Source organism: Euphorbia lathyris, chromosome 4 (genome assembly GCF_963576675.1).
Source record: "Euphorbia lathyris chromosome 4, ddEupLath1.1, whole genome shotgun sequence".
In the NCBI taxonomy this organism is placed as follows: domain Eukaryota; kingdom Viridiplantae; phylum Streptophyta; class Magnoliopsida; order Malpighiales; family Euphorbiaceae; genus Euphorbia; species Euphorbia lathyris.
In genome coordinates, this window is record NC_088913.1 from 86166025 (window position 1) to 86177043 (window position 11019).

At 41.1% G+C, this 11019-nt stretch overlaps 1 non-coding gene across 1 annotated transcript; it reads left to right on the forward strand.

Moving 5' to 3' along the window:
• Window positions 1-10084: 10084 nt before the first annotated feature.
• LOC136228110 (small nucleolar RNA R71) lies at window positions 10085-10191 on the forward strand. Its single transcript, XR_010688444.1, has one exon. It is a non-coding gene; the product is annotated as a small nucleolar RNA R71 (small nucleolar RNA).
• Window positions 10192-11019: the final 828 nt, after the last annotated feature.

Consider the following 11019-nt stretch of genomic DNA (forward strand, 5'->3'; position numbering starts at 1 on the left):
GAAAAGAAAAGGTCAACCCGGTACAAAAAGTATCTGAGCAAATATTACAAAACCAAGTAAATAGTTCAGAAATCCTAGGCTGCTAAAAGTGGTTAAGATCCTTTTGACCCTTGAACACTCAAGGGTCGAACTTTCATGTCATCTTGCTACTTTTGAACTGCTCTTATCCGCCTTTCTGCTTGCTGCTCATGCCGCACCTGCCTTCTATCATGTCGCTGTCTGTCATCAGAAGTTCTAGCGTTAGACCGTTGGATCAAAGAATGGCTCAACTCCTCAAGGTATGTGCAAAACAGGCTGCTTCCAGACTGTTCGACTTAGTCTTTCCTTATGTAACATCCCCAAAACCCTAACATATGAGTCTTCCCACATTCATATATATTTTCATAGTGTTCCTAAATACTTGAAGTATATGTCTGTAAAAGGATTTGGAAATCCATTGTGTTTATTGTGAGCTAGGTTGAGTGAATTATGGTAGATGCAAATCTGAATAGTCTGTTTCTTGGCTGGAAACAAGACCGAATCATTTTGCATGCCATATATTGTGTAGAAGTGATATTAAAGTGAATTTTGGATATGTTCTACCCATATATGTCTAGTTTCAGTAGGTTCAAGAATCAGGGCATTTGGATTCATATACAGAAAGTTATGGCAGAATGTGTGCAAGTAGGTCATGTGATGATCTAAGACAAAAGGATTAGATTGCATGAACTTTGTGGCATTAGTGTCTTGTAAATCATATAGCATTCCTTAGTTTCTATTTTCATTAAGTTTATGTTAAGTCTAATTGTATCAATGTTATGTGACATTAGGAGGGCAAGGTGCAATTGAACGCACACCCGATCGTGTTGAATAGATCGAACCAAGTGCGACGGTAAGCATATTGCTTATATATGTGTATGGATGTATTGTGCCTTGTGACTTGTTGAGTGTGAGATGTGGTTGAATCTGATGTGAATGATGTGGATAATGTTTGAGTGTTTATGATACGTCATGATTGATAAGAAAGTGTTATGATTGAGTATGTTGCAGTGTTATGCGTAAATACGGCATGTTAAGCCTTGTGCACATACTGGAACTGAATAATGGTTGGATTATAAATGAATATGAGCTTGCTTAGATGGATATGTGAAATGGTCCAAGTTGAGAGTGCTATCCGAATATTGTGAGCCGGAAGCACATGTGTTGAGATATATGAGTACGTGAGTGAGTGTAACTCCTCCGTAGCACAGATGATTGTATTCCGAATTTAGTGAGCCGGAATACAGATTGGGCCCAAGGACCATTTTATATATATTGTCTAAGTATAGCAAGGCCTTTCTAAAATCAGTATTACTATTCTAAATGAATAAATTCTAACTTGGTACTGATGACCTATTTTGGTTTGTGCTCTTTACATTACTTGTATATACATATATGTGTAATATGTTTATTGAGTAGGCAGCTCACCCCTTGCCAACAGATTTTACAGGTTAGGTGGAGTTCTTCTTGCTTAAGGTCGCACCAGCAGTGTCAGTCCATTCTCATCTAGGCATTTTGGAGTCTTGTGATATACTTTTGTTTTGTAAATCCTCTATGTAGGATAATGACTTAAACGTGTATTGTAAATTGTAAATGCTTTCTCTTATGTATAATATGTAAAGTTTATATGAGATTGAAGTTTATATGATTGAGAATTGAAAGCATGTCTATAACTGATATTGTGTGAGATATCATGTGATCCAAGTGAGGGGGTTACACCTTATCTGCACAAAAACACTTATAAGACCTTCTATCTTGTATTTTTAACCCTAAAAACACCCTTAATTCATTATAAATAATATGTTAAATTGTAGTCAAATTCATGCCTAACAAATACCCCCAAATTGAATCTTTGCTTGTCCTCAAGTAAACAACAGATAGAAAACAAGTTAACTATAGGGAAAGAGTTAGGAATGAAAGAATACGGAAGAAGGGTTTTGAGCAGATCATTGAGAGGAACAGATCATTTTGTTCTCGAAAACTAATAACAGACAACGCACATCACGATTTGTAATGAAGTTATGCCAGTGTTTGATCGTGCAACCCTACTCAAGAAATTCCTCAAAGCTTAAAGTTAAACCTCAATTTTCACAATGAACAACCTGTTTGCCTGTCATGACTCACTAAGGAATGGAATTTTCACTCACTCTCGTATGGCTCTTTATCGCCATAAGGAAGGGAATGCAACTTCACTCCTCAGCTCAGTAAATACATCAGTAGGGTGTGAGTTTGCTTTTCAGTCCTACTTCTATGGATCAAAATTGTCCAAACAGAGTCCAAAGGTCTTTTATGGGTTGTAGTGCAAGGTTAAGGTTCAGGTGTAGTAGTGAACGGCTTTTGTGTGTAAGAATTCTGTCCTCATGCATTTTACATCAACCTTTATTTCTCACAAACAACGTTGCACAGCTTGTTTTGTCAAATGACTTCCCCACTCTTTTCATTAGCTCCTACCACTAAACAATCAATTCCGAAGATTTGGGCACACATTGTGATAGTGTGCCACGAGCGAAGAGGTTCTTTATAGATTTGTCTTTTTCCTCTCACTAAATTTCTTTTATTCACTTATTTTATTTTAGTATGGGCACGAGTTTCCTCAGCCAATTTATATTTTCAACTAGTACTGCATGCATGAGGCAGATTCTAGGCTCTTTAAGCTCAAAGTGAAGGGATATTGGTTATTCACAGGCTAAGTTAACGAAAAAAATTGGGTAAGGCTCAAATGGTTCATCCTATTATGTGGGTGCAATGCACGGGTTAAGTCCTTTATATGGTTGAGTTCGGTGCCTAAAGCCTTTATCATTCTATGTTTTGTCAAAAAAAATTTCATTTCAATAGGGCATACCAAAGCAAAGTCTCGTGAAAGTTGATTTAGAATTTCAAAATTTTTGGAACTTCAAGACTCGGGTAGTTAAGATTAACACAAGGCAATCACCACACATTTCAATCATAACAAGCGCAGTCTGTTCGGTGATTACTACCGATCCTAAACAATCAAAACACTAGAATATTTACAAGGAAATGAACATAGATGAAGAATATTTACTAAGGACAGTTAAAGGTTTCTTTTTGTACAAACAAATAAAGATCACAGGGGGTAACTTGTTATTCAGAAAATTACTACATTAACAACTTGTTCAAACTTTTATCATGTTTATGCATACAGATATTGTAATTTGTAATTTCCCACCCCCAAATTAGAATGGAACATTGTCCCCAATGTTATTACGAATAAAAGCATATGTAAAATAATATAAGCATGATAAAAGACGAGTGCAAACAAATGTAAAGAAAGGGTATAAGTGTTACCAGATGCTAGGACAACGACATATTGAGTGATCAGACAGGCGGGGAAAGAGAGAAATCAACCTCTCTATCCGCAGCAGGATTACCGCCATCCCCTTTCGAGGAGGCAGCGGCGTTGGCAGCTGTTTCAGTTTTAGCTCTTACCGGACTCTTGATTGAGGCACCCAAGGGACTTTCCTTCCCATGCTCCTCCACACAGAGGTGTTTGAGCAAGTCAATCTCTCCTTGATGTACTGCATTTGTTCATTCCAGAGCAAAGATCTGTTCTCTGCAAGCTTGGGTTTGAGCAAACAGGGCGTTGAACTTGGATAGAATGTCTTCATTACAGAGCCTGGCACATTTCTGGTAAAAGCCCAGATCTTTGGCTTGCTCGATTTGTTCCGACTCGGATGACACTGATACAGTAGGCTCATTTTTCCTCTTCCTACTTTCAACCCTTTTGGCTTCCATAAAGTCTGACATCCAGACCCACTTCCCATTCACCATTCTCCCGAACAACATGCTCTGCAGGCTTTTCACATCTATTTGGTTAGGGTAGTTGACCACAGTGAGCCGTTTTTTGTCTTCTGGCTTGAATACCCCTAAGGCCTCCGCTATCCGAGTCATAATGCTACCACAGCAGATGACATACGAGTTCTTCTTTCCAAACGCGCTAATGTACTCCCCAAACCAAAAGCCAAGGTTCATCCTGCGTCCCTGTACCATACTCCACAGAGCCATAAGGTCTGCGTGAGGGATAGTGGCCTGGTTCTCGCGCGCAAAGATGGTGCTTGAGACCAGTTTATGCAAGTACCGGAGGGCGTAGTCCTCTATACCAGATGCCTTGGATGCGCTCCCGTCGTAACTTGGCTGGCCCGAGATTGAACGCCAGAAAGTCGATGGGTTAAACTCGTCCGGGGTTTCAGTGAAAGCCCCTTTGTACCCTTCAGACTCCAAGTCATCGTCATCCGCAGCGCCGAGAAGGTTATTGAATGTGTTCAAGGATGGCCTTTGAGGATGATTCATCAGTCGGAAACTGAACTCTCCTTCTTCCTCTAGGTAGGTGATCTCCGAATCATGCTTAAAAGTGACCAGAAACTCCAAAGTGAGTTCTTTATACGCTGGTTCTTTCATCTCAAAGAAGCAGCCAAAATGGCCCGCTTCCATGGGTTTCTTTACCCTTTCTGTAAGCCTGAGCTTTTTCAGCGTATCCCAGCATACAGTTCATACCGGCCCAAATTCGAGCAGAGCCAGATCCTCATAGTATTTTTGCACCGCGACATCCTTAAACTGAGACAGTTTCTTGACTAGTTTCTCATCTGGTACAAACGCGACTGCGCTTGTGCCCACCATCTTGCTCTTCCCTTTTTTTTCTTTGTGCCTTCGACTTTTACTTGTTTCCCTGAACCTTGAGTCCTTATCCTGTTATAGCGACTAAATAGGGACACCCAAAGATAATTATCAAACGATATATGGGGAACGGTGTGAAAAAAGAAAATAGGGTAAAACAATGTTGAACTAGGGTCCGCAATGCAGTCAATCCCTTAAGTAGAAAAGCGAGTGAAATGGCCTGTTGCCAGCACTGTCATTATGACGATGTTTCAGTGAGTGCCACCTGTAAGTGTGGTTGTGGCAACAGCCGCGTCTAGTCGAAAGGACGCCTGGGGAAGCAAACGGTTCTTTTTGAGTTTGAAATTACTACACTACCCACTTTGGTTTTACCGAAAAAGGTTTAACAGTATAATAAGTACCAAACAAACAGATTGATTTGATGTTCACTTTATCTACCTTATGTTCACTTACCCAAGGTCTTTTCCTTAAAATATTATTTCACTCGCCCCTTTTTAAATAAGTAAAAAGTTAAAACTTTTCCCATAAGGAAGGGTAAAAGTTTTACATCTTTGCTAGTTCAAAGGGATTAACTTAATTACGGGCCCTCATTTGACACAGGATGACTCTTAACCAGACTAAACAGTGCTAACTAAAATTTTCCAAAATTGTAAAATAAAGTATGAAAGTACAAGGTTACTTGTGCTGCAATTGGTGTTTGCAGCGGACACCCTGTTCTCGATTCTATTGGCTCGGGGGTCTTGGAAATGGATACTGTCAATCTTCCTTGTGTGATCATTCTCTAGATAAGGTTTTAGCCTTTGCTCGTTCACCTTGAAAGGTTCATGACCCTCCTTGCCAATTTCTACTGCTCTGTGACTGAACACTTTGTTCACCATATACGGCCCTGACCATCTTGATTTCAGTTTTCTAGGGAACAGTCTGAGCCTTGAATTGTACAATAGGACCCTCTGTCCTTCTTGAAAAGCTTTCTCCTGGATTTTTCTATCGTGCCATTTCTTGGTCTTCTCCTTATAATTCACCGCGTTTTCATAGGAAAACAGTCTGAATTCTTCCATGTCACAGAGTTGCAATCTTCTTTGTTCGCCTACAGCCTGTTTCTCAAAATTCAAGAAAGTTAAAGCCCAAAAGGCTCTATGTTCCATCTCTACTGGAAGATGACAGGATTTTCCATACAACAATCTAAATGGGGATATGCCAATGGGTGTCTTATATGCAGTTCTGTATGCCCATAAAGCATCATCAAGCTTGTTTGCCCAGTCTTTCCTAGAATTGCCAACGGTTTTTTCCAAAATTCTTTTGATTTCACGATTTGAAATCTCTACCTGTCCACTAGTTTGTGGATGGTAAGGCGTGGCAATTCTATGAGAGACTCCAAGCTTGCCCATCAACTTTTCAAATTTAGCATTGCAAGAATAGGTTCCTTGATCACTAATGATCGCTCGTGGGACACCGAATCGGGCAAACAGCCTTTTAAGGAATTTTACAACCACACGGGCGTCATTGGTGGGACTAGCAATTGCCTTAACCCACTTGCTCACATAGTCTACTGCAACTAAGATGTATTTATGCCCAAAAGATGTAGGGAATGGTCCCATGAAGTCTGTGCCCCATATATCAAATATTTCACAAACAACAATGTTATTGAGAGGTATGGCATTTCGAGCAGAAATATTGCCTGTTCGTTGGCACTCATTACAAGTGCGTACAAACTCATTGGCATCCTTGAAAATGGTCGGCCAGAAAAAACCTGATTGAAGTACTTTGGCTGCAGTTCTGCTTGCGCTATGATGTCCTCCTGCTTCTCTATCGTGACAATGGCTCAAAACAGCCTGTCCTTTCCTCTTGAGAGATGCACCTGCGAATGATTTGATCGGCGCACAACCTGAAAAGATAGGGTTCCTCCCAAAAGTAATATTTGATCTTTGAATAAAACTTCTTCCTTTGGTTAGTGGACAAGTTATGAGGTTTAAGTGAACTAGCAAGGAAATTTGCAATATCAGCAAACCATGAAGCAGGCTGTATAGTATACAGACGCTCATCTAGAAAGATTTCGATAATTTCTGAATGTTCCTTACTGCTCGGATGAGAAATTCTGGACAAATGATCGGCGGCTACATTTTCGGTTCCCTTCTTGTCTTTTATCTCGAGATCAAACTCTTGAAGTAAGAGTAACCACCGTATCAGCCTTGGCTTTGCATCTTTCTTTGCGAACAGGTAGCATAACACAGTATGGTCTGTGTAGACAATGACTTTTGACAAAACCAAGTAGGGACGGAATTTGTCAAAAGCATATACTACTGCGAGAAGCTCATTCTTTATAGTGGTGTAGTTATGTTGAGTCTCGGTTAATTTTTTGCTTGTATAATAAATGGGCCGGAATTTTTTCTCAATCCTTTGCCCAAGAACAACGCCCACACAAGTATCGTTAGCATCACACATCATCTCAAACGGCTGTTCCCAGTTGGGTCCTGCCAGTATCGGTGAGTTGATCATCTTGCCTTTTAAAAGTTCAAATGCCTCTAGATGGCTTGTATCAAATGAGAATTCCGCATTTTTATGTAGCAAGGCAGACAAAGGCAACGCGATCTTTGAGAAATCTTTGATAAACCTTCGGTAGAACCCTGCGTGCCCGAGGAAACTTCTCACATCCTTGACATTAGTTGGCACAGTAAGTTTCTCAATCACCTCCACCTTGGCTTTGTCCACTTCCATCCCCTTTTCAGAGATTTGATGCCCGAGAACGATTCCGCCAGTAACTATAAAGTGACATTTCTCCCAATTTAAGACTAAATGGGTCTCCTTACATCGCACTAGCACAACCTCAAGGTTATTCAGACAGCTCCCAAAGGAATTTCCATAGACAGAGAAATCATCCATGAATATTTCCACAGTCCATTCCACCATATCATGAAATATAGACATCATGCATCTTTGAAACGTAGTTGGGGCATTGCATAATCCAAATGGTATGCGCCTGTAGGCATATGTCCCGTAAGGGCATGTGAAAGTTGTCTTCTCTTGATCTTCACTGTGGATTGCAATTTGATTGTACCCCGAGTACCCGTCAATGAAACAATAAAATGCATACCCTGCTAAACATTCTAGCATCTGATCAATGAAGGGTAAAGGGAAATGATCCTTCCTTGTGGCCTCATTGAGCTTCCGGTAGTCCATACAAACTCGCCATCCTGTTATAGTTCTCGTGGGGACCAACTCATTTTTCTCATTGAGAACCACTGTGGTTCCTCCCTTCTTTGGCACAACATGAACAGGGCTCGTCCATACACTATCGGAAATGGGGTAAATGATTCCTGCATCCAACAGCTTGATCACCTCTTTTCGCACAACCTCCTTCATGTGGGGGTTCAGTCTGCGCTGTGGCTGGATAGACGGCTTGTGATCCTTCTCCATCAGAATTCTATGAACGCGGACTGTTGGGCTAATACCCTTGATATCATCAATTTTCCATGCAATCGCATCCTTGTTCCTTCGCAGTACCTCCATGAGTTGAGCTTTCTGATCAGGGGTTAGCTTTGAAGATATAATCACCGGGCTTCCGCTAGGTGGTTCCAGAAACGCATACTCTAGGTGTGATGGTAATGGTTTTAGTTCTGGTTTAGTCAATGGCACAGTGGGTATTTCAGGTGGTTCTTGATGAGTGGGAACAGTAGGATCTAGAAGAGGTGTAGGCAAGTTGGTCTCAATGGAACATCATGTTCCTTCACATAAATTCACCTCTTCTCCTAAGAGAGCCTCTAGAGTGTCCTGTCCCTGTTCCTGCAAAGTGGAAAGACTTTGGAAATCATCTAAGAAACAACATGTGTCATCACTAGTGTTAGCTCGTCTCATAGCCTCATTCATTTTGAAAATGATTTCCTCCCCATTAATTCTTAAAAATAGTTGTCCCTCTCCCACATCTATCAATGCTTTACCCGTTGCTAAGAACGGTCTACCCAAGATAATAGGAACATGCAGGTCCTCATCAATATCCATTATGATGAAATCAACCAGCAATATGAATTTTCCTACTTTGACCAAGACATCTTCCACTACTCCCCTAGGGTAACATACCGACCGGTCAGCCAGCTGAATGGACATTCTGGTTGGTTGTGGTTCTCCTAGTCCTAGCTTAGCATACACAGAATATGGCATAAGGTTTATGCTAGCTCCTAGGTCACATAGTGCATTTTCAATATTTAACTTGCCAATTGAACAGGGAATAGAAAAACTCCCTGGATCCTTCAGCTTTTTCGGAAGCTGCTGCTTGTTCTGGAGTATTGAAGAACAGTCCCTGTTTAGTTGGATCATCGAGATGTTTTCCAGCTTTTTCTTGTTTGACAAGATATCTTTTAAGAATTTTGCATATGTCGGCATCTGGGCAAGTGCTTCCACGAAGGGAATGTTGATATGCAACTTCCTTAAGGTGTCTAGCACCTTAGAATTTTGCTCTTCAAGCTTCTTGTTTATCAACCTCGTCGGATAAGGTACATGTGGAACATATGGGTGAGGTGGTTTGTACCTCTTTCCTTGTTCCTCCTGGTCTTGATCAATGGTTAATTCTATCCCGACGGGTTCTTCTTGACTAGGAACAGTTTGTTTCTCCTAATCTTTAGCATTTTGAGAGGTGCCTGCACACTCAGCGTTTTCATCAGTAGAAAAAGTTGGTTGAGTTTGCTTACCAGATATCAAAGTGATTGCCATGACATCTCCTTTGGGGTTTGGTTCGGTATTACTTGGCATTATCCCTTTTCCTTTGGACGTAGATGCAGCTAGTTGATGGACTTGAGTCTCCAGATTTTTAATTGACGCTTGCGTCTGCTTCATGAATTGCATCATCATGGTCTTCATGTCCGGTTCTATATCTTCCTTTGGTGGAACAGGCTGTTTGTAGTGTTGTTGAGGTTGCCTCTGATACTGTCCTCCTTGTTGCTGCTGATACCTTGGTTGTTCTTGATTAGGCTGCCTTGTCCATCCGAAGTTCGGATGATTTCTTGTGGCTGGGTTATAGGTATTTGAGTATGGGTTTGGTGGGTTTCTTTGATTATATCCAGCATAATCACATTGCTCCTGTTCACCCTTCCCTTGTTTGACTCCGGGACAATTTATGTTGAAATGAGGTCCTCCACAAAAATCACAAATGTCATTGAACGGTGGTTCGCTGTGAATGGATGATACATTAATCTTGCTGAGCTGCTTTGCAAGCTGTTCCACCTGGGTGGTTAGTTTCGACACAACATCATCATTCCCTGCTCTTTTTCCTTCACTCCTGGCGGAGTGCCAGTTATAGCTCGTGCTCACGACTCTCTCAATAAGGTTGTACAAGGCTTGTGGCTCAAGATCTTCAGGATTACCATTGGCAATGGATTCTATCTGGATTTTATAAATGTTGGTGACTCCATTGTAAAAATTCTGCACTTGCATCCACATGGGGATGCCATGATTTGGTACCCTTCATAATAATTCCTTGTACCTTTCCCATGCCTCGGCTAAGGATTCATCTTCTTCCTGCACGAAATGGGATACCTCATTTTTGAGTTTAATTGCCTGTCTAGGTGGAAAATATTTCATCAGAAAAGCGTTGGCCATTTCTTCCCAAGTGGTGATTGTTCCTAGCTGTAAGTTCTTCAACCAGTTCCTTGCTTTGTCTTTGAGAGAAAAAGGAAACAGCTTTAGCCTGATCACATCATCGGAAACTCCTCGGTTTGATATGAAAGTGTTGCACAGTGTGATGAACTCCTAGATATGCCCGTTTGGATCTTCTGACTGGTATCCATTGAATTGTACTGCTGCCTGCAACATTTGTATCATAGATGCTTTCACTTCAAACATGTTGTTTCCTTCGTTAGGCAACACAATGCACGATGAGTGTCCTTCCGTGGTCGGCCTCGAATAGTCTCTGATCCTCATAACTGGAGGATTGTTATTCTCTCCTTCTTCCTCCTGATTAGGTTGGACTGGTTGTTCAGGTGGTACTCTTCCAGCCATCCTTCTTTCTCTTTGTCGCTCTCTTTGTCTTGCACGTCGGGCTCCCGCTCGGTTTCGTCTACACGTTCTCTCTAATTCGAGATCGATAGGAAAAAATGGAGGTCCAGCTCTGCGTATAAACAAATGGATAACTCCTTCTGGCTGCACTATTTAGCAAACAGATTAAAAACACCTTGTTTCACAGAAATTTTCAGATAAATTTTGTTGCTTTCAATCCTCGGCAACGGCGCCAAAAACTTATTGTCCTCCGAACAGACTCTAGCAAGTGCACTAGATACAAGTAATAAAGTGATAAGTTGAGTATCGTCTCCACGGGGATTGATGACCAAATTTTACTAGAAAAACGTTGCAGAACAGGGTGTTCGTGGTGTGTGAATTCTT